At 39.5% G+C, this 7123-nt stretch overlaps 2 long non-coding RNA genes across 2 annotated transcripts; both read left to right on the top strand.

The window, feature by feature from the left end:
• Positions 1-6: 6 nt before the first annotated feature.
• LOC139799230 (uncharacterized) lies at positions 7-1165 on the top strand. Its single transcript, XR_011727154.1, has 2 exons — positions 7-833; positions 971-1165. It is a non-coding gene; the product is annotated as an uncharacterized lncRNA (long non-coding RNA).
• Positions 1166-2435: 1270 nt separating this feature from the next.
• Positions 2436-3566, top strand: LOC139799231 (uncharacterized). Its single transcript, XR_011727155.1, has 2 exons — positions 2436-2826; positions 3245-3566. It is a non-coding gene; the product is annotated as an uncharacterized lncRNA (long non-coding RNA).
• The last annotated feature ends 3557 nt before the right edge of the window (positions 3567-7123 follow it).

The raw sequence follows: 7123 nt of genomic DNA, 5'->3' as shown, positions 1-7123 counted from the left end.
GCCCGGGACACCGGGAGCCGCCCTCCGAACCCCGTGGCGGGCAGCTGGGAGGACCAGGTGGCCAGCCGGCGGTGGTCCCGCGTCCCCTCGGGGTGTGAAACTCCAATCAACACATTGGCTCCGTCAGAAAACCGATCCCCAGGCTCCCTTACGTTCGTGTGAGCCACCGAAGAAAACCCTATGGGTTCATTGAGAGGTACCGTTTCTCGACTCCCAGAGTCGTCAGTCAGAAGTTATAGTTAGAAAACGTAAAGTCGTGTTGTCAAAGGACACGGGAAGAAGCTGGGTGTGAGTACGAAAAAAATGAGAGAAAATTTCTCTTTCCAGCACACAGCAAAGGGTGAGGCAGTGGTCCCCAGTCGCATGGCAGTGTTCCTTCAAAGGGGAGCACGCCGAGGGCATCATCGCTGACAGAAAAAAAAGAAAAAAAATCCTTGTAAGTGGACAAAAATGGCAAACACCGAACACCAAAATTCGAATTTACATTTACATTAGTTAATAAATCTTGTATAAGCAATACAGAAACTCCATCCTGTGAGAGGGGGAAAAGAAAACCAGCGGCCCTGCCTGCCCGAGAGCCCGGTGCCGGTGGGACCCGCTCCCGCAGGGGCTGCCGGCGGGCGGGAGAACAGCGGAGAGGAGGGGGTGAGGGTCTCACCCGGCACCTCCTCCCCTCGTCCCGGGCAGTAAAACCTCGGTCCCCGCGCTGCTGCACGATACTCCTGGCCTGAGGTCATCCCCCTGCGAGGCTGGAGCAAAGTTCTGACAAGATGAGCGGTGCAGCAAGTAAATCATTAATATTTGTTGGACTGCTTTTCAGCTGCCTGGAAATGGTGAGTGTTGCTCATTTGCTTGACTATTTTCTAGAATGATACTGTACTCTTCGTAAAATTAAACAAAAAATTGGGGTAGTGATTGTCTGACATGCACTTCTTCATTGCTATTTTGTTACTCTTACACTTCTGCAGAGTTTACAAGCCACTGTAAAATAAACTAATATACAAGGTCTTTTGAAGTCTGTTAACAACTGAGAACTGGAGTCTCAGTAAGACTGAGAGAGGAAAATGAAAAAGCAAAATGATGTGCATACCTGTGCCAAATCTAATTTGCTGCATAAACTTTCTGTGCAAATATATATCAGTAAAATAAATGTGTTAAAATTGTAGTGGTTTAAGTTGTTGTCATTACTAAAATAATTTTTTCCAAATATTTCACTTTGCATTTCTAATTTTTTTTACATCTTCCTTTTCATAGGCTTCTAATAGACTAATAGACTTCTAATAGACTTCTCAGGCTATAGGCTGAGACTAGGCTAATAGACTTCTCAGGTAACACAGCTAAATCTTCAAAATGGTATTTTGGTTTTGCCTCATAATTTTTTAATGGGTCAGAAGAAAACACATGCAAATGTGGAAAAATTTCCAATGTTTTACCAAATTTTATACGTTCTTCAATCTTTGGTTTTGTGCCTACAGCTCCTCTTGCCTTAAATGTGCATACTGACTACTTTAATATACTAGGAATGCAAGATTACAATAAATGATCTCCGAATTTATTAATTCTCTAGTGATAGTACACCTGCATCTACTGCACTGTCAAGAGTCTTATAAATGCTCAATCATTGTAGATGGATTGCAGTAGCTGGACACTTACTGTAGGGTATAGTTTATATGATCTGCAAAACAAGCTTTTGATCCTGTTTATTGTGGAATACTGTTGACACTGGTTGTGTATTCATATATGGATTTTTTGTGTGGTTTTGTTGGTTTTTTTTTATAATTAGACTAAAGTGTATGGGAGTTTTTTTAAAAATAGCCAGTGTCACAACATGATAGTATGAGAGAAAGCAGCAGTTATTACAGTAATTATAAGATTACAAGAGTAAACAAAGGAAATATTACTCAAAATCAAATGGAATGCCTATCATCTGAAAATTAGGTCACATAGATGCTGGATAAGGTACTGAACAATCTTCTTGTCAAGACTTGACTAAATTCAATGGTGACTGAAATTGGGTTTTGATCATGTTGTTGGTTTGGGGTTTTTCAGGTTTCTCTATGTTTATATATGATGTGACATCATATAGTAGACATCATAGTGTAGTTTTAACACTTCGCAATTATCAGGCAAAGGCATAGAAGTAACATATAGTCCTGGCATAACATTTGAATTCTAGTCTTGTTTTGTTTGTTTTTTTCCTGCTGCATTAGGAAGGGTGTACCAAAATCATAAACTTCCTCACAGAGAGTTTTTAAAATTTGGAAAATTAATAATGCATTCCATGGGATTTGGAGAAAAAAAATGCTAGTTATTGAAGCTCTATGTTCTTTGAAATGTCAAATTGAGGAGATAAATAATTCCTACCTATACATTGGAATGCCCTCTATTGATATAGAAAGGGTACTGAATTAATTCAAAAAGTCTAGGATTTATGAGGCTGTTTGCACAATACTGGTCAGCTTTGGAGTTTCAAAATGTGAACCTCATCGCTACCTGAAACATGGATCATGCCAGTGTTTCACGTGTGTCTCAGTGTCATGCCAGTTTTCAGTTCACATCCAAGTTTCTCTCTCTCTGCCTTGCCTGTTCCCAGCACCTTGTTGCCCCATTGACTTCAGGTCTGTGTTTGTGTGGAGTGACACTGTGCAGGTCACCTGGGCTCCTGTCCATGGGGCTGAAATGCACAAAAGAAAAGCTGTTGGTTGGAGCAGGGCAGTTGCACCCTGTCTGCTCTGCAGTGCAACACCCAGTACAACATCACAGTTTATTTTTTCAGTGAAGCCAGGGGAAGTAACACATCATGTGCATCTAAGTATGTGGCAACAGGTATTATGATCATTCTTACTTTCCCTTAGCAGAAGAAATAATTAGTTAGGGAGTGCAGTGATTCATGGATGAAAACCATTACTGGAGTGCTAAGTTACTGTAACTGATAAAAAAATTATAATACTGGAAGTCTGTAAAAATGTACTGTTAACAAGAACCAGAAACCAAATTTGCACTGAAAGCTTTTGAATGATCCAAGTTTTTTGAAATTATTTCCAATTAATCTTGGGTTTTGTATGCAAAATCTTTATGTTGTCAGTTCTGTCACAAGTTTTAAATTTTCACCAGGAATAAACATCTAAGGTTCATACACTTGTCCAAAATAATTTGTCAGTTCTAACTGGAATTTAATTTTCATGTGAAACTTACATAGTATTTATAAAAAATGTTTAAATACTGTTAATACTCAACATTTCAGCTCCCTGGAGTCCTGAAATTAAAAAGATATCAAAAGAGGCTTTCTGTAATCAATGTGCACTGGCAATCAAACAATGCAGAAGCTACATATATCATCTCCACCAGAGGGAAGGCTGGACTGTGGCACTGCATAAGCTCTGGAAATTCCTGCACCCTAATTAATCTTCCCTGGGGATCTGCTTTCTCTGTCAGTGCTGTAGCAAGATCACCAGCAGGGCAGAACTCACCAAGTTACAGTGTCCCTTTAGAGACAGCTATGTGGGAATTGTATATAGTGGAAAATACTTAGCAGCATAATATTAAAATAGTTCTATGTCTGCTTATATGATTTTGGCTTATTTTAATTACAATGTGTGCATATGATACTATCTATTGCTGGATGTCCTCTGCTTCAACATGCCTGTATCTCTGTGTGAGAAGGATCACTTGGTACTTGCCTCATGCCGAGAAGCCTCAGAAAGCAACCAGTTATCATCTGGCCCAGCTAACTAAAATATAATAACATAATTCACTAATGGATAATGGATCACTTTCTCATCAGCATTTTGACTTGAATGAGTCAAATGAGGCAACAACCCCACATAGGACTTTAACAGTAAAAGAGTCCCATTAGCATTACTTCTTTTTTGACTGGACCATTAAATGAAACTGGTTTTCATAGAATCATAGAATAGGCTGGGTTGGAAGGGACCTCAGAGATCATCGAGTCCAACCCTTGATTAACTACCGCTGCAGTCACTAGACCATGGCACTGAGTGCCACATCCAGTCTCTTTTTAAATGTCTCCAGGGACGAAGAGTCCACTACCTCCCTGGGCTGCCCATTCCAATGTCTGATCACCCTCTCCGTGAAAAAATTCTTTCTAATATCCAATCTGAACTTCCCCCGGCACAATTTAAGACCATGCCCTCTTGTCTTACTGAGAGTTGCCTGGGAAAAGAGACCAACCCCCCCCTGGCTCCAACCTCCTTTCAGGGAGTTGTAGAGAGCAATGAGGTCTCCCCTGAGCCTCCTCTTCTCCAGGCTGACCAGCCCCAGCTCCCTCAGCCTCTCCTCATAGGATCTGTGTTCGAGTCCCTTCACCAGCCTGGTTGCCCTCCTTTGGACCTGTTTGAGGACCTCAATATCCTTCTTGAACTGAGGGGCCCAGAACTGAACACAGTACTCGAGGTGAGGCCTGGGTTTGTCCTGGGTTGTCCTGTCTCCCACACTCTGCAAAGTTCATGGGCTCTGGCCCTGTCACAGGCTCACTGAGGTTCAAGCCTTAAATAGTCGAAACTTACTGTCAAACACCATATTCCTCTCCATTACTACCTTTCTCAACTATTTTTAGCTCCCCTTTCAGGTTTTGTCTTTATCCTTCAACCATAGGGCCTAGGTCCATAGAAAAATTACCATATTATCATCATTCAGACCATTTACTTCAAAGGGCTCTGGATTTCCAATGCATTTTCTTCTCCCCAGTAGTCACTGTCAGCAAATACTCAACTGTTTTCCCCACATAAAGATTTTGCAAACCTACATGGCAGAAAATAGGGGACAAAACTGAATGCTTATTAATTAGTACCATCTGACTACCTGCTAATGCAAAGTTCTGATACCCACAGATAGTTTGTGGTATATTGGCCAGGAAGGAAGCACAAAGAACAGTTTTTCAAAGAAAAAGCTTCATTGAGGGATACACTGAGCCACCAAAGTTATTTTCTTCACATTGCTAGCTAGTCCTCACATCAGTGATTTTAAGCACCATGCTGGTTTATGTTTAATGTTGTTTTGGTAACCTGTTCTGGAAGCTCTGTTGGAATGGGCAAGAACACTGTACATTCATTCCAAATCCATGACGTTTTGTAAACATTTTAGCATTATGTGACTCCAAATAAAATGCAGAGTATACATTTGTTATTCCGGTTTGTCTCATCCCTCCCATCTTATATGTGTCACTTTAAAATAAATCTATATTGAGGCCTGTATACCATCATACAGTCTACACTGTCACATTTAATGTTTATCTAATGTAGGCTTATTTTTAATAGCCTCACCACATCCCACTACAAATCAAACTAGGTTGCACATCTGATTTTTATTTTTAAAAAGGTATAAAAAGGTGTGGGCTATGTCAGCTTATTCTACCTTATTTCTTCTGGGGTTTCAACAGGATAGTCTTATATAAATTGCTAGATAAGCTATATGAACAGCTAGAAACAACTTCAAAAGAAGCCAGTGAAACGAACATTTCTCAAGATAGTTGCTTTTCTATAACTAAAGTTGTCTTAATTTCTGAATTCTGTTAAAGTGATTTATAGAGGAAAGAGCAATGCCCAACAACATACCTAGATCAAAATTCTGGTTCAGATAAGGAGGTAAATTATGAATCATAATTGAGATTACGATGTATTACTCAGACTTTTCCTGCAGTATTTATCCTAAACATACCTGGTTTGTTCAAGTTCCGTATCTCAGAAACCTTCTTCTGCTCCTACTATCAAAACTGATTTCTCCTCTCCTCTATTTACAATAAAAGCCTCTTTCACTTCATTAAGCCTTTTCTGATACTATCCTATAGTTCCACAGAAAAGTTCTCAAAATCCAGGCAGATCATGATATGCATGATGTACCTCCCTAATGTACTTTTGATATATAGCCCTGCCATTCAAATTACCTTTTACAATACAGGTAATAGAAATACCAGCCTTTTATGTTTAAAATATACAGATACAGACAGTCCTTTTGTACACTAATTACCTGCACAGCTAAGTGGCAGGAGGTACACATGAATCTCTAGGGCCAAAACCTTGATAACTGCCAGTTTGCTACTTATGAAAATCTGAAATAGTGTTCAACTGAGTAGTATCTTCAAAAGAAAAAAAGTAAAAACAAAGTAGAGATGTATTTCTCAAATTAGACTATTAGTCCTTGTAAGTACTTAATGTTTGAGGCACAGGAAATTTCAGAGACCTCACTGCTCTTACCCTTCTGGTCAGAGCTGCTTTGCAGAAGTTTTGTGGATTTGTTCCTTCTGGTTTCAAGGAAGGTCACATGAAGTAGAATGGCATGAAAAAGACAAAAATGGATTAAAAGAGTCCCTGGATCCAGATCCAAAAACTGCATGATCCTAAATCGCAATCATAACTTAGGATCAGTGCATTGGTTTAAATAATTTTCATGGGTCTTAGACAGTCATGAATACTGAGCTATCCATTACACGGCCAGCTCAAGTACACAATACAGATCAAATTAAATCCAAGTCAGAGAGGTCTATTAGTTGTAAAATAAAAGTTCTGAAATTACTGCACTTGTAAGAGATAGTGGAAAAGACTGCTCTTTGCACAAGCTGTATCAAAATGCTCACTAATTAGGTGGCTCTCTTCCGCTTTCAGGTCAAAGGTAGGTTCTCAATTATTTGGACTTTGCTTGCAAATAAATAATTCTAACTGTATTTCAGATCAATGGTAGCAGAGAAGCAGTGAAGGAACTGGAAATTGTAATCCATTTTCCGACAGAATACAAGCCCTTGCAGCCTTTCTGCCCTAGAATGTACTTCTTTCAGAAACTTACAGGCTGAAGGTTAAAAACTACCAGGGCTAAGCAAAGTCTTCCAAGGGGCAAATAAGATAAATTAGATTTGACCTCATTGTTTCAACAGAATCCATGCAATCTCCTGGCAGACTGCAAAGACCACTCTAATAATCAGGGTTCTTCTTAAATGGGCAATAGTTTTCTCCTCCTATATTACCTGAACAGCTCAGCATTTTGGTTTTACACTACAGTGGATTTTACTTGTTGAAGGTTAAGCTGTTTCAAGCTTGGATTTAAAATAATGTAACAAAAGTATAAGCACATAATACCTGAACCTCAATATTAAAAGATTTTGAATTCTAGG

This window comes from Heliangelus exortis, chromosome 8 (assembly GCF_036169615.1).
Source record: "Heliangelus exortis chromosome 8, bHelExo1.hap1, whole genome shotgun sequence".
Classification (NCBI taxonomy): Eukaryota; Metazoa; Chordata; class Aves; order Apodiformes; family Trochilidae; genus Heliangelus; species Heliangelus exortis.
Note: the sequence above shows the minus strand (reverse complement) of the source record. Positions and strands in the feature narration are given on the sequence as shown.